Source organism: Triticum dicoccoides, chromosome 4A (genome assembly GCF_002162155.2).
Source record: "Triticum dicoccoides isolate Atlit2015 ecotype Zavitan chromosome 4A, WEW_v2.0, whole genome shotgun sequence".
NCBI classification, from domain to species: Eukaryota; Viridiplantae; Streptophyta; class Magnoliopsida; order Poales; family Poaceae; genus Triticum; species Triticum dicoccoides.
Genome location: NC_041386.1, coordinates 492,659,229 through 492,685,785, shown reverse-complemented (window position 1 = coordinate 492,685,785; position 26,557 = coordinate 492,659,229).

Here is a 26,557-nt window from a genome sequence, read left to right as displayed (position 1 = left end):
ATGGAACGGACCGACTTTGTGTTGACTACCATCCATTGAACAAGAAGACTATAAAGAACAAGTACCCACTTCCCAACATCAACGAGCTGTTTGAACAACTCAAAGGTGGTCAAGTATTCTCCAAGCTTGATCTCCATATGGGCTATCACCAGATCCGAATTCGTGAACAAGATATCCCCAAGACGGCGTTCAGAACAAGCTATGGTTCATATGAATACACTATCATGTCTTTTGGCCTCTTCAACGCTCCGCTGACTTTCTCTCGCATGATGAACTTCATCTTCAACCCTTACACAAATGACTTCGTCTTGGTCTACCTCGATGACATTTTGGTCTTTTCCAAGAACAAGGAAGATCATGCCAAGCACTTGCGTTTGGTGCTCGATAAGCTCAGAGAATATCAGTTCTACGCCAAGTTCTCAAAGTGCGAATTTTGGCTCGATGAGGTTCTCTATCTTGGGCATATCATCTCTACCAAGGGCATAGCGGTGAATCCTAACAAGGTGTCTACAATTGTGAATTGGGAAACACCTCAGAACGTGAAGCAACTCCGCAGCTTCCTTGGTCTCGCAAGCTACTGTCGAAGGTTCATTGAGAACTTTTCAAAGATCGCGAAGCCGCTTTCCAACCTTCTCCAAAAGCACGTGAAGTACGTTTGGTCTACTGAATGTGACATCGCTTTCAACACCTTGGAAGAGAAATTAGTCACTGCTCCAGTTCTGACTCCTCCTGATGAATCCAAACCGTTCGAGGTCTTCTGTGATTCCTCTCTTCAAGGTCTTGGTGCAGTGTTGATGCAAGAGAAGAAAGTTGTGTCTTATACCTCTCGCCAGTTGAAGCCCAACGAGAAGAACTACCCCACTCATGACCTCGAGTTGGCGGCAGTTGTGCATGCTCTTTTGACTTGGAGACATCTCCTATTGGGAAGAAAAGTGGACATCTTCACTGACCACAAGAGTCTCAAGTACATCTTCACTCAGCCTAATCTCAACCTCAGACAGACTCGTTGGGGCGAAATGATTCAAGAGTATAATCCGAGCATCGAATATACTACAGGCAAGGCCAATGTGATTGCTGACGCATTGAGCAGGAAGGCTTACTGCAACAGTTTGATTCTCAAGCCTTACCAACCCGAGGTTTGTGAAGCTTTCAGCAAACTCAACTTGCAAGTTGTTCCTCAAGGTTTCCTTGCCAACCTTCAAGTCTCTCCTACTTTGGAAGATCAGATTCGCGAGGCTCAACTTCTTGATGCTATGATGAAGAAGGTGAAGATTGGGATTGCCAAGAGTCAACCCAAGTACAAGTGCTATTGTCTTGATGACAAGGATACTCTCTTCTTCGAGGATCGCATTGTTGTGCCTAAAGGTGACCTCCGTAAAGTCATTATGAACGAGGCTCACAATTCACTCCTCTCCATCCACCCTGGGAGTACGAAGATGTACCAGGACCTCAAGAAGGCGTATTGGTGGACTCGAATGAAGCGCGAGATTGCTCAGTTCGTGAATGAATGTGATGTCTACAGAAGAGTGAAGGCAGAATACCAACGACCAGCTGGTCTCCTCCAACTTCTTGCCATTTCAGAATGGAAGTTTGACGACATTGAGATGGACTTCGTGACGGGATTTCCAAAGTCCAAGTGTGGCAATGATGCTATATTCGTTGTCATCGACAAAATCACTAAAGTGGCTCACTTTCTGCCTATCAAAGAGTCTATCACTGCAGCTCAATTGGCGAAGCTGTATACCTCTCGGATTGTCTCTCTGCACGGTATTCCGCAGCTGATATCTTCAGACCGTGGCAGCATCTTTACCTCCAAGTTTTGGGATTCTTTTCAGAAGGCCATGGGCACCAACATCCATTTCAGCACAACTTTTCATCCTCAAACTAGCAGTCAAGTCGAGCCTCTCAATCAGATTCTCGAAGATATGCTCAGGGCTTGCGTTATCTCTTTCGGTATGAAGTGGGAAGATTGTCTTCCATATGCCGAGTTCTCCTACAACGACAACTTTCAAGCGAGTTCAGGCAAGGCCCCATTTGAAATTCTCTATGGCAGGAAGTGTCGTACTCCTCTTAACTGGTCAAAGACCGGTGAACGTCAACTTCTTGGAAATGACTTGATCACAGCGGCGGAGGAGATGTGCAAAGTCATTCGTGATAACCTCAAAGCAGTGCAATCGCGCCAGAAGAGCTACTATGATAGTAAGCATCGTGATTTGGCTTTCGAGATCGGAGACCATGTTTACCTCCGCGTCTCTCCAATGAAAGGTACTCGTCGCTTTGGTATCAAAGGGAAGCTTGCCCCTAGATACGTGGGCCATTTCAAGATCGTCAGCAAGAGAGGCGATCTCGCCTATCAACTCGAGCTTCCCTCCAACTTTGCTAATGTGCACGACGTGTTCCATGTCTCTCAGCTCCGCAAGTGCTTCAAGACCCCTGACCGCACCATCAACTTCGAAGACATTGATCTCCAAGAAGACCTCTCTTATCGTGAGCACCCAGTTGCTATTCTTGAAGAGACTGAACGCAAGACTCACAATAAGTCAATCAAATTCCTCAAAGTCAAGTGGTCACACCATTCCGACCGTGAAGCCACCTGGGAACACGAGGATCACCTCCGTTCTGAGTACCCGACATTTTTCCAGTCCTAGATCTCGGGACGAGATCCTTTCGTAGTGGTGGAGTGTTGTAACACCCCGGATGTAATTTACCTTATATGTATCCCAACTCTTGCGGTTTCCGGCGCTAAGTTATTTTATTTCCTCCGGTTCGGGTTTTTGTCTCCGTGTGTTGTTGCCTTTGTCATGCATCTCATATCATGTCATCATGTGCATTGCATTTGCATACGTGTTCGTCTCATGCATCCGAGCATTTTCCCTGTTGTCCGTTTTGCATTCCGGCGCTCCTATCTCCTCCGGTGCCCCTTTCTACCTCTTTTCGTGTGTGGGGGTTAAACATTTCCGGATTGGACCGAGACTTGCCATGCGGCCTTGGTTTACTACCGGTAGACCGCCTGTCAAGTTTCATGCCATTTGGACTTCGTTTGATACCCCAACGGTTAACCGAGGGACCGAGAAGGCCTCATTTGTGTTGCAGCCCGACACCCTTCCAATTTGGCCCAAAACCCATTAAAAACCCTTCCACCGTCTAGAGCGTTCGATCACGATCGCGTGGCCGCAAACCGCACTCGATTTGGAGCTTCCTAGCTCCCTCTATGCCTATAAATAGATCCCCTTCCGAAATCACGGGTCTTCTTCCCCCGAAACCCTAGAAATTCTCTCTCCGCGCGCGGACACGTCCGCCCGCACCGGACGCAATCGCCGCCGCCAACCGGGGCGTGCCACATGGCAGCGCGCGCCCCACATCGCCGCCTCGCCTGCGCGCGGCCCTCCCCGCCGCCGAGCCGGGCCAGAGGCGCCCGCCCGCGCCGCCTCGTCTTCCCCACGCCCGGCGCCTCTTCTCCCGGCCGCCCGCCGTGCCGCCATTAACAACCGCCGCTGCGCTGACCCCGCGCCTTCCGGACCTCGCCCCGCCGCCACAGCGAGGTCGCCGGACCTCCTTGCCGCGCCCTCCTCCGCCTCGCCGCCCCGGCCTCTCCGAGGCGCCGCCCTCTGCCGTGCTCCGACAAGTCCCGCTCCGGCCATCCTCGTCTTCGTGCTGCTATAGTAAATCCGTCGAACCTCGGTTCGTGTGCCAGATCTGGATCTGAGAGAGAGGGTTGACTTTCGTTTATCTAAGTCCCCAGTTTTTCAGTATTTTTAGGCATTTTCATCATGTCGTAACTCCGCATCCGTAGCTCCGATTTGTGCGTGTAGCATATCAAAATGTTCGTCTCGACGAGTACATCATTTCATCTCATTGCATCATTTTCATTTAAGCTCATCTTGGTGCCCTAAATGCTGTTGGAAGAGGGCTATGTGGTGATTTTGGCAGATCTATTTCATCAAATAGCTATTTGTCTTTTTTGCCATGATTAATGTGTGCATGATATGATCCTGAGCTCTACATGTGTTTTGTTATATGCCATGACATATTTATAGAGGTTCTTACCATGTATTTTTGTGACATTTGTGGTGACTAGCACAAGCTTGCAAAGTAGCGTAATCGGTAATGCTGATTTCAGGGACTTAGAATTTCACTAAGTCCTTGTCCTGATTTTGTCGGTATGCCATATGTTCATGTTGTTCCTAGTGATCCGTGCCTCTTTTGAGGATGGTCAGTAAGGATGATTTGTTAATATTGTGGTGCTCTATCCATCCATTTCTTTGTTTGCATTTATGGAGCACTCTAGCTTGAGTCAATTGAGCTCTACGTTTGCTATATCGTGAATCCGGGAATATTGTTGACTTGTTAGCGATTTTGCCAAGGATGTTGCTATTGATCCGTGCATGCTATGCTGTTGTTCTTGCCATTTCTAGCTCCTATGCCATGTCTTCTTGATGGGTGTATGCTTAGTTTGTCATGCCATGCTCTGTAGTGAGTGCATCGAGCTCGTGAACATGCCTACTCGTTAACTGATTTGCATGCTCCAATTATCACTTAGCCTGAGATCTGTTTATGTTTTTGCCATGTTCACGTGCTTGCAATTGTATTTTCTGATCCCTTTTGGCTCACGGTCACTAAGGGACTTTTGTTAAGTGCTTTGAGTATCTTCATGTCATGCCTTTCTTTGCCATGTAAAGTTCCTATAGCATGTAGTTTTCATGCTCTAAAGTGTGCTTCCTGGTGTTAAATTCCAGACTTGTGTTAATTTCACTAAGTCTGAAACCTGTTATCATTTGCACTTTTGCCATGCTTGTTTGAACCTGTTAATGGATGAATTAGCCATAGCGCAGTGTTCATATTTTGTCTAGCATCATGAGTGGATCCATGCCATGTATTTTTTTGTCATGTTTGAGTGCTGTAGCATATTTATCTTGATGCATTTAGTTGGTCACTGGCTGTTTATCGCAGACCGGTGCCATATTTGTTTTGCTTGCCATTTCCACACCGTGCATCCGATTCCGGTGATCTTTATATCGATTTGAACCGAAATCACCTCATCTTTCCAGTGGCACTCTTGGATTTTCAAGTTGAGGCCAGGTTCAATTATTCCTTGTCAAATCTTGCATATGCATCACATATCGCATCCCGCATAGCATACCATTTTGCATCATGTTGTTTGAGCATTGCACGTGGTTGATTGTGTTCTTTTGCTTGTTTGTCTTGTTTGGGTAGAGCCGGGAGACGAGTTCGCGAATGAGGAGCCTGTTGAGTTTGCTTACAAGGATCAAGTCAACTCTGACAACTTTGCAGGCAAGATGATCATACCCTCAAAATCACTTCTATCTTTGCTTGCTAGATGCTCGCTCTTTTGCTATGCCTATGCTATGATACCTACCACTTGCTTATCATGCCTCCCAAATTGCCATGTCAAACCTCTAACCCACCATGTCCTAGCAAACCGTTGATTGGCTATGTTACCGCTTTTCTCAGCCCCTCTTATAGTGTTGCTAGTTGCAAGTGAAGATTGGAGATCGTTCCTTGTTGGAACATTGTTTATTGTTGGGATATCACTATATTATCTTGTTATCTTAATGCACCTATAGACTTGGTGAAGGGTGGAAGGCTCGGCCTTTTGCCTAGTGTTTTGTTCCACTCTTGCCGCCCTAGTTTCCGTCATATCGGTGTTATGTTCCCGGATTTTGCGTTCCTTACGCGGTTGGGTTATAATGGGAACCCCTTGACAGTTCGCCTTGAATAAAACTCCTCCAGCAATGCCCAACCTTGGTTTTACCATTTGCCACCTAGCCTCTTTTTCCCTTGGGTTTCCGGAGCCCAAGGGTCATCTTTATTTAAACCCCCTGGGCCAGTGCTCCTCTGAGTGTTGGTCCGACCGAGTAGACTACGGGGCCACCTCGGGGCAACTTGAGGGTTGGTTTTACTCATAGGATGTCTCATCTGAGTGTGCCCTGAGAACGAGATATGTGCAGCTCCTATCGGGATTTGTCGGCACATTCGGGCGGTGTTGCTGGACTTGTTTTACCATTGTCGAGCATGTCTTGTAAAACCGAGATACCGAGTCTGATCGGAATGTCTCGGGAGAAGGAATATCCTTCGTTGACCGTGAGAGCTTGTGATGGGCTAAGTTGGGACTCCCCTGCAGGGATTTGAACTTTCGAAAGCCGTGCCCGCGGTTATGGGCAGATGGGAATTTGTTAATGTCCGATTGTAGATAACATGAAACTTAACTTAATTAAAATGAATCAACCGCGTGTGTAACAGTGATGGTCTCTTCTCGGCAGAGTCCGGGAAGTGAACACGGTGTTGGAGTAATGTTTGACGTAGGTTGTTCTAGGATCACTTCTTGATCATAGTTATTCGTCCGTGCTTTGCCTTCTCTTCTCGCTCTCTTTTGCAAACAGGATAGCCACCATATATTCTAGTCGCTTGCTGCAGCTCCACATATTACCTTGCCTTACCTATAAGCTTAATTAGTCTTGATCGTGAGGGTGCGAGATTGCTGAGTCCCCGTGACTCATAGTTTACTTCCAAAACCAGATGCAGGGACTGATGATACCGTTCCAGACGATGCGCTTGAGCTCAAGTGGGAGTTCGATGAAGACTCTCACCGTTACTATATGTCTTCCCCAGATGATCAGTAGTGGTGCCCAGTTGGGGCGATCGGGGACCGTGTCACATGTTGGGGTCGATCTTTTATTTTGGTACCATAGTCGGACCATGAGTGTATTGGATGATTGTAATGTTATTCATGTATTTGTGTGACATGGCGAGTGTAAGCCAACTATGTACCTTTTCCCCTTTATCTATTTACATGGGTTGTTGTGAAGATTACCTTACTTGCGACATTGCTTTCAATGCGGTTATGCCTCTAAGTCGTGCTTCGACATGTAGGAGATATAGCCACATTGACAGCGTTACATAAGGCGTGTATCGCGCCCCGAATTCGGCCTTCCAAATACTAGGGGCTTCGCCAAAATTTAAAATTAGAGAATTCTATGGCTAAGTGAGAGTGATAACGCATTATAGTTCAATTGCCTTGTTCGTTGTGCTGAGCACCTCCCTCGAAGGACCCAACAATGGGAACAAGAGTGCTCAGGTTTATCCCGAACACCCCAGCACTCGTGGCGTGGGGGCAGAAGCCGACGACTAGCCATCTCTCAGATTTGATAAACAGCCGAACAGAAGGTAATATTTTAAATTCAAACAAGCGTTGCATAGCACATATGAACAATTTTTCATAACTACATGATTACTCGAGCGAGTTCACTCAAATATTATATTTTTCATACACTCGTCCGCTACGAGACGAGCACCCTTCAAGACACCCTCATAGTACATCTCGGGGTGGCGATGCTCCTTGCCCTCCGGCGACCCTTCCTTAATCAGCTTCACGGCATCCAGCTTGGCCCATTGCACCTTCACACGGGCGAAAGCCCGGTGTGCACCTTCGATGCAGACGGACCGCTTGATGACTTCCAGCCATGGGCAGGCATCCACAAGCCGCCTCACCAGGCTGAAGTAGCTGATGGGAAGGGCGTCGCCAGGCCGCATCCGGACTATAAAGCCCTTCATGGCCTGTTCGGCCGCCTTGTGCAGCTCGACCAGTTGCTTCAGCTGGTCGCTCAGAGGCATCGGGTGTTCGGTCCCAGTATACTGAGACCAGAACAACTTCTCTGTTGAGCTTCCCTCCTCAGCCTGGTAAAACTATGTGGCATCCGACACACTGCGGGGCAAATCTACGAATGCTCCTAGAGAGCTGCGAATTCGGGTAAGTAACAGGTAATTTACTTTCACATGCTTGCTTTGCATATAGAATGCCTTACCCGCTGCTATCTTCTTCATCACATCAATCTCCTGGAGGACCTTTTGGGCTTCGGCCGTGGCACTCTTTGCGCTCTCGAGGGCCGCGGCAAGCTCAGACTCCAACGTCTTCAAGTCAAGCTCCAACTCCTCGTGCTTCGTCACGAGAGCCTGGAGCTCTTGCTGCACCTCGCCCACCCTTGCCTCATGCCTTTCCCGCTCGGTGCTCTCCTTGGCCGCTTTGTTTTCGGCCTTGGATAGTGCTTGCTTCTGGGTCGCCACCTCGGTCGTGGCCCCTGGCAAATTTACGATGATCCTATCATTTTGCAATCGCATTCTTTTTATGCATATCCATAGACTAGGTACTACTTACCTTTGTTCTCCTCGAGCTGCCTCTTGGCAAGGCCGAGCTCGTCCTTGGACCCTTTAAGGTCCCGCTTCAGTGCGGCGACCTCCGCAGTCAGTGCGGCAGATGCCAGTAGCGAAGCCTGCATACGCATATCGACATACTTATATTAGACTCCTACGATATTGTTTGATCCTCTGTTCGGCTTTTCTTTGTGAACACCGAACAGAGCATCAGGGGCAACTGTCTATGCGGTAATATTTTTCCCATATTTCAAAAACTTACCTCAAAGCCTGTTAGAAGGCTGGCACAGGCTTCAGTCAGTCCGCTCTTGGCGGGCTGAACCTTCTGGACCACTGCACTCATAATAGTGCGGTGCTCCTCGTTGATGGAAGCGCTGTGAAGCGCTCCCAGCAGATTGTCCGGTGCCTCTGGATGGACAGAGGTCACCGGCACAGGCGTCTTGCCCCTCTTGGAAGGAGGCCGCCTGCCTGAGCCCGGAACCACTGGAGATTCCGGCACGGTGTTTGGCTGAGGGCCGAACTCGGAGCCCTCCGGGGCCTTGTTCCCTCTGCTCCTGGAGTCCGGAAGGTTTCCTTGAGGTGCCTCCGGGACTGTCTCCCCTCGACCCGGTGCCTCTTGAGACAATACCTCGGCGTTGTTCGTAGGGCATGGGGAGGTGGCGGTCGGAAGTGGATCGTTATCCATATCCGACGAGCCCAGGGAGCCGTCCGACGATACGTTGATACGGGCTCGTGGCGGTCTGCATAGTCATAATTCGGCATTAGGAGAGGCAGTGCGACAAAGGTATGCTATGAGTTACTCTGGCATCCGAATACTTACGACTTCGCCAGGGGCTTGGCCCTGAGCAGCCACTCGCCTTTGCCTTCGGCGGCGGTGGTGGAGAAGTCCGGAAGGAGAGTCCTTCCCTTCTTGGACTCTTCGCCCCCCCGGTTGGGGCGGCCTTCCTTTTCTTGTCTCCCCCGACTGGAGGGGGAGCATCCTCATCTTCCTGCTCGTCTTCGGGGGAGGAGTGCGTCGCGGAGTTATCGGACAATAAGTCCGATAACGCCTGGCGTCGGGAACTCTTTCGGGTTCCTTTGGCCTTCTTGGTCTTCTCTGGCACCTTGTAAGGAGTCGGAGTCAGCATCTCCGTCAGGAGAGCATCCGCAGTGTCTTCGGGCAGAGGGGCTGGACAGTTAATCTGCCCCGACGTCTCCACCCAGTCCTGTCAAAGGCATGGAGCTCAGACCCTGCACGTGATTAAGCTAGGGGAAATAAAATATCCTACTGGATGTATAGAACTCACCGAATGTGCTCGACGCTTCACGCTTAGCCCGCGGTCCTCGGTGAGAGAGGGAGGGACCTCAGCGCCCTTGAACAGCACCCGCCAGACGTCCTTGTGCATCATGTTGAAGAGCTCGCTCAGAGTCTGGTGCTGGGCCGGGTCGAACTCCCACAAGTTGAAATCCCGTTGTTGACACGGGAGGATCCGGTGGATGAGCATGACCTGGACTATGTTGACAAGCTTGAGCTTCTTGCTTGCCATATTCTGGATAAATTTTTGGAGTCCGTCCAACTCCACCGATGAACCCCAGGATAGGCCCTTCTCTTTCCAGGAGGTGAGCCGCGTGGGATTCCGGATCGAAACTCGGGGGCAGCCACCCAGTTGGTGTCGCGCGGCTCGGTGATGTAGAACCACGCCGATTTCCACCCCTTTATGGTCTCCACGAAGGAGCCTTCAAGCCATATGACATTGGGCATCTTGCCCACCATGGCTCCACCGCATTCTGCTTGTTGGCCTCCAACCACCTTCGGCTTGATATTGAAGGTCTTTAACCACAGGCCGAAGTGGGGCCGCATGCGGAGGAAAGCCTCACACACGACTATGAACGCCGGAATGTTGAGGGTGAAGTTCGGGGCCAGATCATGGAAGTCCAGCCCGTAGTAGAACATGAGACCACGGATGAATGGATGGAGGGGAAACCCCAGTCCGCGGAGGAAGTGGTGGAGGAAAACAACCCTCTCATGAGGTTCAGGGGTAGGAACGATCTGCCCCGCAGCGGGCAGCCGATGCGCGATATTCGCGGCTAATTATCTGGCTCCGCGCAGCTTCTTGATGTGTCCCTCCCTAATGGAGGAAGCCATCCATTTGCCTCCCGCTCCGGACATGATTGGAGAAGGTTGAGGGGAAGGATGTAGACTTGGGCGTTGGAGCTCGAGTGCGCAAGAATGGATGAGCAAGGAGGAAGAAGGCGTGGGTAGAAAAAGGTTAAACCTTGTCCCTTTGTAAGGGCGGCCGAAACTATATGCCCCCACTAGCCTGGTAAAACTCGCTTATCCCCCAAGCGCCGTAATCGATGGCGCGGTTGGGTTACCCACGCCCATATTGATGAGAATCCCGTAATAAGGGGAACACGATCTCTGCTTTGACAAGACGTGTCAAGAAACTGCCTCGCGTTATGTGCGGGGCTAGTTAAAGAAAACGGTTCAAATAATCACCGGGCCATGGCATAATGTCATGTTGCCAAAACGTGTCAGCAGATTAGATTTTTGGAAATATTATTCTCTCTGCGGTGGTATGTGGAACTTATTTTGCAGGGCCGGACACTATCCTTGTATTCAAATTTTTCCGTGGTGTATTCGGAGGAGGAACCCGCCTTGCAACGCCGAAGACAATACTGCGCTCCGGACTCATCGTCATTGAAGCCTGGTTCAGGGGCTACTGAGGGAGTCCTGGATTAGGGGGTCCGCGGACAGCCGGACTATATCCTTTGGCCGGACTGTGGGACTATGAAGATACAAAATTGAAGACTTTGTCTCGTGTCCGGATGGGACTCTACTTGGCGTGGAAGGCAAGCTAGGCAATACAGATATGTATATCTCCTCCTTTGTAACCGACCTTGTGTAACCCTAGCCCCTTCTGGTGTCTATATAAACCGGAGGGTTTTAGTCCGTAGGACAACATACAATCATACCATAGACTAGCTTCTAGGGTTTAACCTCCCCGATCTCGTGGTATATCAACTCTTGTAATACTCATATCATCAAGAATAAATCAAGCAGGACGTAGGGTTTTACCTCCATCAAGAGGGCCCGAACCTGGGTAAAACATCATGGCCCCTGCCTCCTGTTACCATCTGCCTTAGACGCACAGTTCGGGACCCCCTAGCCGAGATCCGCCGGTTTTGACACCAATAGCGATTGTAAGCGAACTCTTTATCCCTTTCATATTTAGTACATGGGATGTGTAAAGATTACCCCTCTTGCGACATGCCTACTATGCGGTTATGCCTCTAAGTTGTGCTCTGACACGTGGGAGATATAGCTGCATCATGGGTGAGGGAGTCCTGGATTAGGGGGTGTTCGGATAGCCGGACTATACCTTCAGCCGGACTCCTGGACTATGAAGATACAAGATTGAAGACTTTGTCCCATGTCCGGAAGGGACTTTCCTTGGCGTGGACGGCAAGCTTGGCGATACGGATATATAGATCTCCTACCATTGTAACCGACTTTGTGTAACCCTAACCCTCTCCGGTGTCTATATAAACCGGAGGGTTTTAGTCCATAAGACAACATACACAACAACAATCATACCATAGGCTAGCTTCTAGGGTTTAGCCTCTCTGATCTCGTGGTAGATCTACTCTTGTACTACCCATATCATCAATATTAATCAAGCAGGACGTAGGGTTTTACCTCCATCGAGAGGGCCCGAACCTGGGTAAAACTTCGTGTCCCTTGGCTCCTGTTACCATCCGGCCTAGACGCATAGTTCGGGACCCCCTACCCGAGATCCGCCGGTTTTGACACCGACATTGGTGCTTTCATTGAGAGTTCCTCTGTGTCGTCGCCGTCAGGCTCGATGGCTCCTATGATCATCAATAGTTATGCAGTCCAGGGTGAGATCTTCCTCCCCGGACAGATCTTCGTCTTCGGCGGCTTCGCACTGCGGGCCAATTCACTTGGCCATCTGGAGCAGATCGAAAGCTACGCCCCTGGCCGTCAGGTCAGATTTGGAAGTTTAAACTACACGGCTGACATCCGCGGGGACTTGATCTTCGACGGATTCAAGCCACTGCTGAGCGCGCTGCGCTGTCCCGACGAGCATGATCTAGCTCTGCCGCCGAACAGTGCCCTGGAAGCCGCACCCGCATCGGCTTCGACCCTTAATTCGGAGCCAACTGTGCCGATCGAGGATGGGCGGTTGGACGCTGCCTCAGGGGCTACGACCCCAACGTCGATTGAGCCGAACACCAACCCCGCACTCCGCGAGACTCGTGACTCCAAGGAGCCGGACTTCTCTCCGGACTCCGAACCCTCCGCGCCCCTGCCGATCGAATCCGATTGGGCGCCGATCATGGAGTTTACTACCGCGGACATCTTTCAGCACTCGCCCTTCGGCGATATTATGAGATCACTAAAGTCTCTCTCTTTATCAGGAGAGCCCTGGCCGGACTGCGGTCAGCAAGGTTGGGATACGGACGATGAAGAAATTCAAAGCCCACCCACCACCCACTTTATAGCCACTGTCGACGATTTAACCAACATGCTCGACTTCGACTCCGAAGACATCAACGGTATGGACGCCGATGAAGGAGACAATGAAGAACCAGCGCCCATTGGGCCCCGGAGAACCACCTCGTCATATGACGTATACATGGTGGACGCACCAAAAGATGACGACAAGGAGCGGAAGGACGCATCGAAGGCTTGTTCCCTCGAAAAGCAGCCAAAGCGGCGACGCAAGCGCCACCCGAAATCCTGCCTCGACAGAAATAGCGATCACACAGACCCAGCGCTGGAGCAGGGCGAACCGCTGCCGGACAACAGCAATCCGGATAACCAAACCGAACAAACAAATTCTATCAAGGATAATGGTCCTGACGACATAACACCGGACAGTTACCCGGAGCAGCAGAATGCCCGTAAAAGGCTTGTTGCCACTGCAAGGAGTCTAAAAAAGCAGAAGCAAAGGCTCAAAGCTACACAAAACACACTCCAAATCAGATGGAGTAAAATACTCAACATAGCAGCGATGTACGGAGACAATCACCCCTCCAAGAGCTACCCAAAGCGGAAGCTGCTACCTGAATTCGATGAGGAGGCCTCAGACCCCCCACAACCGAATATCAAAGCAGCCACCTGGTCGGATAGACGACCCCTCTATCAACACAGAGCGGCATACAACGCCACTCACAATATAACACGCGACCCATGCGAGGGCTTGCACCCAAAGGACGGCGCAACAAGATCCATCTATGGACCACGCAAGCGCGCCCCAGCATACAATGCAACACTACAAACATCCGAACAACGTGGTACACCCAGCTACAGGGGTGCCGCACACCCCCTATGTTTCACCGATGAGGTGCTGGACCATGAATTTCCAGAGGGATTCAAACCTGTAAACATAGAGACATACGATGGAACAACAGACCCAGGGGTCTGGATTGAGGATTAAATCCTTCATATCCATATGGCTCGAGGAGATGATCTCCACGCCATCAAGTACTTACCCCTCAAGCTCAAAGGGCCAGCTCGTCACTGGCTTAAAGGCCTCCCTGAAAGCTCCATTGGAAGTTGGGAAGAACTCGAAGACGCCTTTCGGGCAAATTTTCAAGGGACTTATGTCCGACCTCCGGATGCGGACGGTTTGAGTCATATAACTCAACAGCCCGGAGAGTCAGCCTGAAAGCTTTGGAACAAGTTTCTTACTAAAAAGAACCAGATTGTCGACTGTCCGGACGCTGAAGCCTTGGCAGCTTTCAAGCATAGCGTCCGTGACGAATGGCTCGCCAGACACCTCGGCGAAAATATACCGAGAATGATGGCTGCATTAACAAACCTCATGACCCGCTTTTGTGCGGGTGAGGATAGCTGGCTAGCCAGATGCAGCACCAGCGTCCCCAGTACATCTGAAGTCAGAGATGGAAACGGGAAATCACGACGCAACAGCAATAACAAACGCCGGAATAAAGAAGACAACACGAAGGGCACGACAGTAAATGCCGGATTCAAAAGCTCTCGGCCATGTCAAAAGCCGCCCACTAAAGGCACCAGGGATGAACTGTCCAGCCTCAACAAAATTCTGGACCAAGTATGTCAGATCCATAGTACCCCTGGTAAACCTGCTAATCATACCCACAGAGAATGTTGGGTCTTAAAGCAGTCCGGCAAGCTCAACGCCGCACACAAAGGGGAGGATACACCAAGTGAAGACGAGGACGAGCCTCCCAAGCAAGACACGGGGGAACAAAAGAAATTTCCACCAAAAGTCAAAATAGTAAACGTGTTACACGTGATCAAGGGAAAAAACAATGCGGCACTCCCAGGAAAATATACCCAAGCGCCTGTCACCGTGAAGTCCTGCCACTGGTCGTCTCAACCGATCACTTTCGACCATCACGATTACTCAGCAAGTACACGACACGCAGGATGGGCTGCCCTGGTATTAGACCCAGTAATTGGCGGATATCACTTCACACAAGTCTCGATGGACGGCGGCAGCAGCTTAAACCTAATATATCAGGAAACAATCCGCGGGATGGGGTTAGACCCAACAAAAATTCGCCATAGCAATACTACCTTTAAAGGAGTAACGCCAGGCCCAGGGGCTCGTTGTACGGGCTCCCTCCTACTACAAGTTATATTCGGCTCCCCCGATAACTTCCGTCGCGGGCATTTAACCTTCCACATCGCTCCATTTCAAAGTGGCTATCAAGCACTGCTCGGATGCAAAGCTTTTGCTCGCTTTAATGCAATACCACACTACGCCTCCCTCACACTCAAGATGCCCGGTCCACGTGGCATCATTTCAGTGCACGGAAATATCAAGCGATCTCTGCGCGCCGAAGAAAGTGAGGCTGCCTTGGCAGCCGCACACGAAAGGCGCCTGGACTAGCGAAAGCATCCAATAGGTCGTCAAGACCTCAGACACAACTAATCGAGTCCGGCGCCGCTACTTATACCGAATAAATGGCCACACCCCTATTTGTCAATACAAGGGGCTCAACGCGCGCAGACAAGTGGCAATTTCTTCTCACCTTGAATTATACATGGTTTCTTTATAAAACTATCTTTTTGCACGTCAACCTTTTTTCACCTAAATTCCTCTCTTTTACAGACGATCATCGTGCTACACCCGTTCGGGATATGGCACAACATAGACACAGGTGCAGACGTGCAGTAGGGACCCGCCCCAAGGATTCTTTCTAGATTAAGACCCTGCGTAAACCTTTTTTACTATCTCTTGTTGATACACATCCACCGTTGAGAAGGATGCTGACGTCTTGGCATGTGGCCACGCCAGAACAACGCACATACCTGGACACAAGGGGCTTCTTACAAAGGCCATCACTTAGGCCCGGTTTATACCACAAAGACTGAATACCTTAGGGAGTGTTCGGCTTCGCGAGTTTGGCCCTATATGCATCAGCTCCGAATCATTGTCTTTGGTCAAATGTTGGGTTTGCCCGGATGCTGTGTTTTGGTGCCTTACGTTCTGCTTTACCGGCTAAGGTAGCACCAGGAGAACTACTGCGATTGTGCCCTGGTTCATCCGAACGAGCACCTCAGTAGAGAAAGCCAAAAACTGACTGTCATGATATAGCGTGAGACTGGTCAACCACTCGATGACCTGTTGGAATGTTAGAATTCCTCCGCCTTAATGCAGGGCCATTTTCCGGCCAGGCTTGTACGCACCCCGGGATCGGGAGAGTGCGGAGCCACCAGGGTCTATCTAGTAGCCCCACTGTCAAACTCCTATGGCTAAGTGAAAGTGCTAAAGCATTATAGTCCGGTTGCCTCACTCGCTCCGCTATCACCTCCTTAATAGGACCAAGACGTTGGGTTAAGTGTGAACACGTGTTTTTGCAAGCACCTCCACATTATATGCGTGGGGGTTGAAGCCGACGACTGCAATCTTTCAGGTTATACACATGTATACATAAACGGCCGCCGAGGAGGCATCATCTTACTTTCAGGCCAAAGTATAAAAATAGCCTTATAAAAATCTATAAAAGCGTTTCGCTTACAATGAGATTACGTATCACTCAAACATAATATTTTTTGAGCACTGGGTCTCTATCAAGCGAGCACCCTCAAGAACTTCTTCAAATAGTGCTCAGCAGCCCGTCGACCTAGAGCCGAATCCCGCGCTGCAACAGTGGTAGCATCCATCTCCGCCCAGTGTGCTTTAACACGGGCAAAGGCCATCCGTGCGCCCTCTATACACGCTGACCTCTTCATCGCATTAAATACGCGGCACCACGTCAAGGAACTGCTGCACCAAGCTGAAATAACTGTTCGGTTTTGACCTTTCCGGCCATAGCTGATCCACAACAGACCTCATGGAGAGTCCGGACAACCTATTTAGTTCGGCCCATTCGGCTAATTTGTCAGTCAATGAAAGCAGACGCTCGGGAGAATGGAATTGTCTCCAAAACAGCTGGTCTACTTCATGGTCCATCTGACCCTGGAAGTACTTGGCCGCATCAGCAGCACTCGCTGCCAAATCCATATACACATCCTCCGAATTCCACAGCCGATCCAGAGGGGCATACCGTGGATCTCCGAACTTCCTCCACAACATAAAGGATTTCCCAGCTACAATATCCCCGGCTTCCCACAGCTCCTCCTTCTTTGCCCTCATAGCAGAGCGGAGGTCTTTTCCCGCCGCAGCATCCTTCTCAAGGTCCAATGCCTTTGCCTGGTTTTCCTTTTCAAGAACCCGACAACGGTCGTTGGCGGCTTTTAATTCCATGGCCATCTTGGCCATCTTATCTCGGCCCTCGCCGTGCGCAGCCTTCTCGGCTTGCAACTCTTCGGCCGCCTTCAAAGCAGCCGCATTACCCAACCTCGCTTGTTCCTCGGCTCAGGCAAGTTCTGCCCGCAAGGCTTCAACAGTGGCAGCTCCATCTGCAGTCACAACATATTAAAGATACTGGCAATTATGCTGCTCTTCCAATGTGGCGTTTACCAGATAATGACACTTTCCCTGCGCCTCGTCAAGCCTTTTGTTAACAAGCTCGATGTCGGCGTCTGCCGCATCCAATTGCTGTTCTAAATGGACAAAGTCGCTAGTCCGGCTAGCCACCGGAGCTTCCATCACCTGCACATAGAGGCAATATGGTTATTACCTGGGATTATGATCCTCTGTTCATCGTCATTTCCGACTACGACCAGAGTCTCAAGGGCTACTATCTACACAGGGCACACCTAGCATGTGCAGGACTATCATACATTATTTTACGTACCTCAAAGCCTGTCAGTAGACTCATAAAAGCTTTATGCAATCCGCTTTCGGCGGATGAGATTCTCTCCATCACTGTATTCATCAGCACACGGTGTTCATCTGAGATGGCCGCTCGCCCCACCAACTCCCTCAGAACATCCGATCGCACACTAGACGGTGCCGGACTCTTTTGTCTGCTCTCTTCGGGAGCCGGACACTGGGAGCTTTGGGGGTCAACAGGATTATCTTCTGGCCTCGCTGGACTCGGAGAGGCCCTCCGCGACGACACTTCAGGGCGCCCGCTTCCGGAGCGGAGGAGTCCGGAGGAGGCGTTTCGCTCTCCATCATCTCTGGAAGAAGAGCCCCCGAAGACGAGCTCATTTGGGAGGGGCTAAGGCCTGAACTGCAAAGATATATGCGGTGGTTATTTTCTCAGAAGAAAAGGATGGCATATCTGTACTGTTAAAGTATTTCGGGTCACTTACGACTCGTTGGAGAATTGACCCCCCCGCGGACTTTGTGCGGCAACAACACCCCCCAAGGCTGGACCCTCTGTGGGAGATTTCTTCTCCCGTTTGGAAGCTTCGGCTTCCGAATCCCCGGGCGCGATCCTTTTCCTCTTCCGGTCGTCTTCCTTCATGGAGACGCTCGCTCCCTCGGTTAGAATGGGCAGCATTGGGGGCCCGCGTCCGCCCTTATTATCCTCCACAGTATCTTCCTTCAAGGGCTCCGGGCAAGGTGCGATCTGGAGCATCTTTTCCAGTACCGGATTTTCCAAGACCTCAGGGAGGGGGGCCGACCACCAAATCAACTTTGCCTTTGTTAGCCAGTCCTGATCAGAAAGAGAACTCTCAGAAATAACTTCGTAACAAGTGAGAGACAGTATGTTCGGCCGGAAGATTTCTTACCTGTTCGGTGACGCGGGTACTGCTCAGGCCCACGTCCTCGGTGATTTCCGGACACTCTACCTGAGGTCCGAAGAATGACTTATACATCTCCTCGTGCATCAGGCCGAGGAAATTTTGGATGGCACGCGGTCCCTTGGGATTGAACTCCCATAAGCGAAGGGGCCGGCGTTTGCAAGGCTAGACTTGACGAACCAGCATAACTTGTGTAACTGTAACCAAACTAAAATCTCCATTGAAGAGATCTTGAATGCGGCTTTGCAGTATAGACACGTCCTTGGCTGGACCCCAGCTCAATCCTCTGCTAATCCATGACATCAGTTGTGGTGGAGGGCTCGGGCGGAAAACAGGGGCGGCCGCCCACTTGGCACTTCTAGGAGCCGTGATGTAGAACCACTCCTGTTGCCACAATTCAGACACTTCTGGAATGGAACCTTTGGGCCATGGAGCTCCTGTCATCTTACGTATTGAGGCGCCTTCACACGCCGCATGTTGCCCCTCAATCCTCTTCAGCTTTACTTCAAAGGTCTTGAGCCACAGGCCAAAGTGAGGGGTAACCCGGAGGAAGGCCTCGCACACAACAATAAATGTCGTGATATGAAGAAAGGAGTCCGGAGCTAGATCATGGAAGTCTAGCCCGTAATAAAACATCAAGCCCCTGACGAAAGGATCCAGAGCAAGGCCTAGACCTCAGAGGAAGTGAGAGACGAACACGACGATCTCGTTGGGTTCGGGGGAGGGGACGGCCTGCCCTCGGGCAGGCAGCCGATGCGGAATCTCGGCGGTCAGATATCTGGCCCCCCTCAACTTTTTGATGTCTTCTTCCTGACGGAGGAAGACACCCATCGGCCTTGAAGGCTAGATCCGGACATGACTGAAGGTTCGGAGCACCTGACCTAAACTTTGGGCGCTTGAGCTTGAGGTGGGGGAAGGATTCGATTGAGCGCGGGGGGAAAAGTAAAAACCTTGACCCTTTATAAAGAGGGTGAATATCAAGCATCCTCTCCGTATCCGTTTGGGCTTGCCTATAATCTAGGAGTCCTAGAAGCGGTTGGGTTACCCACGCCCGTATTGATGAGAATCCCGGAATAAGGGGACACGATCTCTACTTCGACGAGACGTGCCAAGGAAACCGCAAGCTTGGCGATACGGATATACAGATCTCCTACCATTGTAACCGACTTTGTGTAACCCTAACCCTCTCCGGTGTCTATATAAACCGGAGGGTTTTAGTCCGTAGGACAACATACACAACAACAATCATACCATAGGCTAGCTTCTAGGGTTTAGCCTCTCTGAACTCGTGGTAGATCTACTGTTGTACTACCCATATCATCAATATCAATCAAGCAGGACGTAGGGTTTTACGTCCATCGAGAGGGCCCGAACCTGGGTAAAACTTCGTGTCCCTTGCCTCCTGTTACCATCCGGCCTAGACGCACAGTTCGGGACCCCCTACCCGAGATCCGCCGGTTTTGACACCGACAATGGGTGTTACATAAGGTTGGTTCAGGAAGATCTAAGGAGGCATGAAGCTGAAGAGGTTGCTATGGAGGAAGAAGAGGAAAGTCCCTTTGGGATTCACCCTCCGGCCTCCAAGAGGGGTACACTAGCTGGCATCTCTACTCACCCTGATCCTCATCAAGCCATGGGATCATCGAACAATCAAGCGAGCCTGGAATTGCAAGAAGAGATCCCACCTAGGAGGCCCTTACACAGGTTACATCATAACAATTTTCATATTTTGATTCACAATTATGGGTTCGAGAACACTCCTCGTAGGCACATACCATCCAACTGGGACATATCCTGGCCAAGAGAAAATAGTGCAGGAACAAAACCTTGGGGCCCTGAGAATAAACACATAATGGCTGAGGTGAAGAAAAACAATGAATTAATTCATCAAGCCCTTCAGGAGATTCAAGGTTTGAAGGATCTACTCATGGTTATATTGGATAATACTACTTCATCACCACCATCATCATCTCCACCATCAAAGGAGAACTGAGTATCGGGTATGGGAACTCCCCTTGGCTTCCGCCAAGCTTGGGGGAGGTGCCCTGGTATCGTATCATCCCACTATCTTATTACTTTTACTTATTTTAGTTCGATCTTTTTGCTTTAGATGAATAAAAGTTAGTTCGATCCTTTCTTCTTTGAGAGTTTGGTTAGTGATCTATCCTTGTAATCCTGTGCAAGTTATATAATAGAAGTTTAGTTTGAGTTTTTGCTTCCTTTACTTTCATATTGCAAATAAAAGAAAAGAAATAAATAAAAAGAGAAAGGAAATAAATAAATAAAATATTATATACTAATCCTATGGTAGGTATGGTACCACATAAGGAAAAGCATAAGTAGAAAATTTTATTAGAGATTCACAAACATAACATTAGTCGATGGTGCAACTCATGAAAAAATTAATAAGGGAAGAGAAGATTCACATATAAATATACTATCCTAGAAATCTTTTCTGATTGTGAGCCCTCATCAAAATATTATATGCCAAAATTTTTGATGTTGGAAAAGGAAGACAACTTAATGATTTATGTTTGTTTATATTCACATAGAAGTCATAGATCCTTCAACATGTGGTGCTTGCCCCCTATCTTTGCTAGCCAAAAATTCCGCACTAAGTAGAGATACTACTTGTGCATCCAAAAACCCTTAAACCCAAATCTTATTTTCAAGTGTCCACCATACCTACCTAGGGATTGAGCAAGATCCCTCAAGTAAGTTGTCATCGGTGCAAAAAGGCAATAAAAATTGCTTCTAAAAGTGTGAGATCATTTAGTGTAAGAGAAAATTGAGCGTTGCACGAACTTGTGATGGTGAAGAATAAAGACGACAAACTGCATAATAAAGGTCGCTATCACAAGGGGCAATGTAATGTGATGTTCTTTTGCACTAAGGGGTTGAGCATACAAACAAATAAGCGCATGGCAACTCTGCTTCCCTCTGTGAAGGGCCTATCTTTTACTTTTATGTATTTACTTTTATGCAAAGAGTCAAAGTTTTCCTTCTATTCCTTTTTATTTTTCTCATTTGGCAAGCATCATGTGGTGAGGAAAGATCTAGGCACATATATCCAGTTGAATATAGATAGCATGAGTTATTATTGTTAACCTCACCCTTAAGCCCCTATCTTTCTATGTGTCCGGTTGAAACGTTTTGCTCATGTGTACGCGGTGAGTGTTAGCAATCATAGAAGACTATAAGATGGTTGAGTATGTGGACTTGCCCAAAGGCTCCGATACATGACCCTTCCTAAAAAAGATGATGAATTGTAGTTGCAAAGTTTACTGAGAACATAGCTTGTTGGTTTTTAATAGAGTTTTTGCGTTATACTTCGATTGTGTGATGAACTGTTACTTATTCATGAGAAGTATATGATAAAAGTTCTATGATAAGAGTCCTATGTTTAATTTTATTGTTGTTATTATAATCAACATGATGCTTCTATGTCTGTATTTTGTTTTTATCGACACCTCTCTCTCTCAAAGCATGTGGACATGTTTTTTATTTCGGTTTTTCGCTTGAGGACAAGCGAGGTCTAAGCTTGGGGGAGTTGATACGTCCATTTTGCATCATGTTTTCTTACTGTTATTTATGATGTTTTTATCCATAACAAAGCTTTTTGGAGTAATTCTAATGCCTTTTCTCTCAAAATATGCAAGGTATACACCAAGAAGGTGAATTCCGGCAGCTCGAAATCAGGACCTAAAAAAGCTACGTCAGGCTACCTATTCTGCACAACTCCAAATGAGCTGAAAGTCACGAGGATTTTTTATGGAATATATGAGGAATATTGGAGCAAATAAGTACCAGAGGGGGACCACAAGGTGGGCAAAACCCACCTAGGCGCGCCAGGGAGCCTAGGCGCGCCCTGGTGGCTTGTGCTCTCCTCGGCCCACCTCCGGTACACATCTTCTGATATATAAGTCATTTTGACATAGAAAAAAAATGAGAGGACTTTCGGGACGGAGCACCGCCGCCTCGAGGCGAAACTTGGCAGGAGCACTTTTGCCCTCTGCTGGAGCGATTCCGCAGGGGGAACTTCCCTCCCAGAGGGGGAAATCATCGTCATCATCATCACCAACAACTCCCCATCTTGGGGAGGGAAATATCCATCAACATCTTCAACAACACCATCTCCTCTCAAACCCTAGTTCATCTCTTGTGTTCAATTTTGTTACCAGAACTATAGATTGGTGCTTGTGGGTGACTAGTAGTGTTGATTACATCTTGTAGTTGATTACTATATGGTTTATTTGGTGGAAGCTTATATGTTCTGATCCAATATGCTATTTAACACTCCTCTGATCCTGAGCATGTTTATCATTTGTGAGTAGTTACTTTTGTTCTTGAGGTCACGGGGGAAATCATGTTGCAAGTAATCATGTGAACTTGATAAGTGTTCAATATTTTGATAGTATGTATGTTGTGATTCCCTTAGTGGTGTCATGTGAACGTCGACTACATGACACTTCACCATATTTGGGCCTAAGGGAATGCATTGTGGAGTAGCAATTAGATGATGTGTTGCGAGAGTGACAGAAGCTTAAGCCCCAGTTTATGTGCTATTCCGTAAGGGACTGATTGGATCCAAAAGTTTAATGCTATGGTTAGAATTTATTCTTACTACTTTTCTCATAGTTGCGGATGCTTGTGGGAGGGTTAATCATAAGTAGGAGGTTTTTTCAAGTAAGAACAACACCTAAGCACCGGTCCACCCACATATCAAATTATCAAAGTAGCGAACACAAATCGAACCAACATGATGAAAGTGACTCGATGGAATTCCCATGTACCCTCAAGAATGATTTGCTTATTATAAGAGACCGTTTTGGCATGTCCTTTGCCTCAAAAGGATTGGTCTACCTTGCTGCACTTTTGTTACTACTATCGTTACTTGCTCGTTACAAATTATGTTGCTATCAAACTACTCTGTTACTTACAGTTTCAGGACTTGCAGACATTACCTTGCTGAAAACCACTTGTCATTTCCTTCTGCTCCTCGTTGGGTTCGACACTCTTACTTATCGAAAAGAGCTACAATTGATCCCCTATACTTGTGGGTCATCAAGCAACTCCAGACGTTATGAACGTCTGGTAGAGCAAAGGTGATGACATGCTTTACGACTTAGAATCGGGACTTCAAAGACATTTTGAATGTCATGGAACATATGAGATGTTCCAGGAGTTGAAGTTAATATGTCAAGCAAATGCCCTAGTTGAGAGATATGAAGTCTCCAACTAGTTCTACAGCTGCAAAATGGAGGAGAATAGTTCTGTCAGTGAACGCATACTCAGAATGTCTGGGTACCATAATGACTTGACTCAGCTGGGGGTTAATCTTTGTGATGATAGTGTCATTGACAGAGTTCTTCAATCACTACCACCAAGCTATAAAGGCTTCATGATGAACTATAATATGCAAGGGATGGAAAAGACAATTCCCGAGCTCTTTGCGATGCTAAAGGCTACGGAGGTAGAAATCAAGAAGGAGCATCAAGTGTTGATGGTTAACAAGGCCACTAGTTTCAAGAAAAAGGGCAAAGGGAAGAAGGGGAACATCAAGAAGAATAGCAAGCAAGTTGCTGCTCAAGGGAAGAAGCCCAAGTCTGGACCTAAGCCTGAAACTAAGTGCTTCTACTGCAAAGGGACTGGTCACTGGAAGCGGAACTGCCCCAAGTATTTGGCGGATAAGAAGGATGGCAAAGTAAAAGGTATATTTGATATACATGTTATTGATGTGTACCTTACTAATGCTCATAGTAGCGCCTGGTATTTTATATTGGTTCTATTTCTCATATTTGCAACTCGAAACAGGGGCTACGGACTAAACGAAGATTGGCTAAGGATGAGGTGACGATACGCGTTGTAAATGGTTCCAAGGTTGATGTGATCGCCGTCGGCACGTTACCTCTACATCTACCGCCGGGATTAGTTTTAGACCTGAATAATTGTTATTTGGTGTCAGCGTTGAGCATGAACATTATATCTGGATCTTGTTTGATGCGAGATGGTTATTCATTTAAATCAGCGAATAATGGTTGTTCTATTTATATGAGTAATATCTTTTATGGTCATGCACCCTTGGTAAGTGGTCTATTTTGTTGAATCTCGATTGTAGTGATACACATATTCATAATATTGAAGCCAAATGATGAAATTTAATAATGATAGTGCAACTTATTTGTGGCACTGCCGTTTAGGTCATATTGGTGTAAAACGCATGAAGAAACTCCATGCTGACGGACTTTTGGAATCACTTGATTATGAATCATTTGATGCTTGCGAACCATGCCTCTTGGGCAAGATGACTAAGACTTCGTTCTCCAGAACAATGGAGCGAGCCACAGACTTATTGGAAATAATACATACTGATGTATGCGGTCCGATGAGTGTTGAGGCTCGCGACGGGTATCATTATTTTCTGACCTTCACAGATGATTTGAGCAGATATGGGTATATCTACTTAATGAAACACATGTCTGAAACATTTGAAAATGTTCAAAGAATTTAAGAGTGAAGTGGAAAATCGTCGTAACAAGAAAATAAAGTTTCTACGATCTGATCGTGGAGGTGAATATCTGATTTATGAGTTTGGTCTTCATTTGAAACAATGTGGAATAGTTTTGCAACTCATGCCACCTGGAACACCACAGCGTAATGGTGTGTCCGAACGTCGTAACCGTACTTTATTAGATATGGTGCGATCTATGATGTCTCTTACCGATTTACCGCTATCATTTTGGGGTTATGCTTTAGAGAAGACTACATTCACGTTAAATTCGGCACCATCTAAATCCATTGAGACGACACCATATGAACCGTGGTTTGGCAAGAAACCTAAACTGTCGTTTCTTAAAGTTTGGGGCTACAATGCTTATGTGAAAAAGCTTCAACCTGATAAGCTCGAATCCAAATTGGAGAAATGCGTCTTCATTGGATACCCAAAGGAAACTGTTGGGTACACCTTCTATCATAGATCCTAAGGCAAGATTTTCTTTGCTAAGAATGGATCCTTTCTAGAGAAGGAGTTTCTCTTGAATGAAGTGAGTGGGTGAAAAGTAGAACTTGATGAGGTAATTGTAGCTTCTCCTGAATTGGAAAGTGGTTCATCATAGAAATCAGTTCCAGTGATGCCTACACCAATTAGTGAGGAAGTTAATGATGATGATAATGAAACTTCAGATCAAGTTACTACCGAACCTCGTAGGTCAACCAGAGTACATTCCGCACCAGAGTGGTACGTAATCCTGTTCTGGAAGTCATGTTACTTGACCATGATGAACCTACAAACTATGAGGAAGCGATGATGAGCCCAGATTCCACAAAATGGCTTGAGGCCATGAAATCTGAGATGGGATCCATGTATGAGAACAAAGTGTGGACTTTGGTTGACTTGCCCGATGATTGGCAAGCCATAGAGAACAAATGGATCTTCAAGAAGAAGACTGATGCTGGCGGTAATATTACTGTCTACAAGGCCCGACTTGTTGTGAAAGGTTTTCGACAAGTTCAAGGAGTTGACTATGATGAGACCTTCTCACCTGTAGCGATGCTTAAGTCTGTCTGAATCATGTTAGCAATTGTCGTATTTTATGATTATGAAATTTGGCAAATGGATGTCAAAACTGCATTCCTTACTGGATTTCTTAAAGAATAGTTGTATATGATGCAACCAAAAGATTTTGTCGATCCTAAAGGTGCTAACAAAGTGTGCAAGCTCTAGCGATCCATTTATGGACTGGTGCAAGCCTCCCGGAGTTAGAATATACACTTTGATAGTGTGATCAAAGCATATGGTTTTATACAGACTTTTGGAGAAGTCTGTATTTACAAGAAAGTGAGTGGTAGCTCTGTAGCATTGTAATATTATATGTGGATGACATATTGTTGATTGGAAATAACATAGAATTTCTGGATAGCATAAAAGGATATTTGGATAAGAATTTTTCAATGAAAGACATCGGTGAAGATGCTTATATATTAGACATCAAAATCTATAGAGATAGATCTGTTGGATTTCGGGTTCCGGCAAAACCCTTGAGGTTCGAACACTGGGGTGCGCACAAAGATCTCTCCCCCTCTCTAGCTCGCAGACTCTACGATCTCACGGCCTAGCTTGATGAACCCAAAGAACAGGAGACACAAGATTTATACTGGTTCGAGCCACCGTTGTGGTGTAATACCCTACTCCAGTGTGGTGTGGTGGATTGCCTCTTGGGCTAAGGATAAACAGTTACAGAGGAAGAACAACCT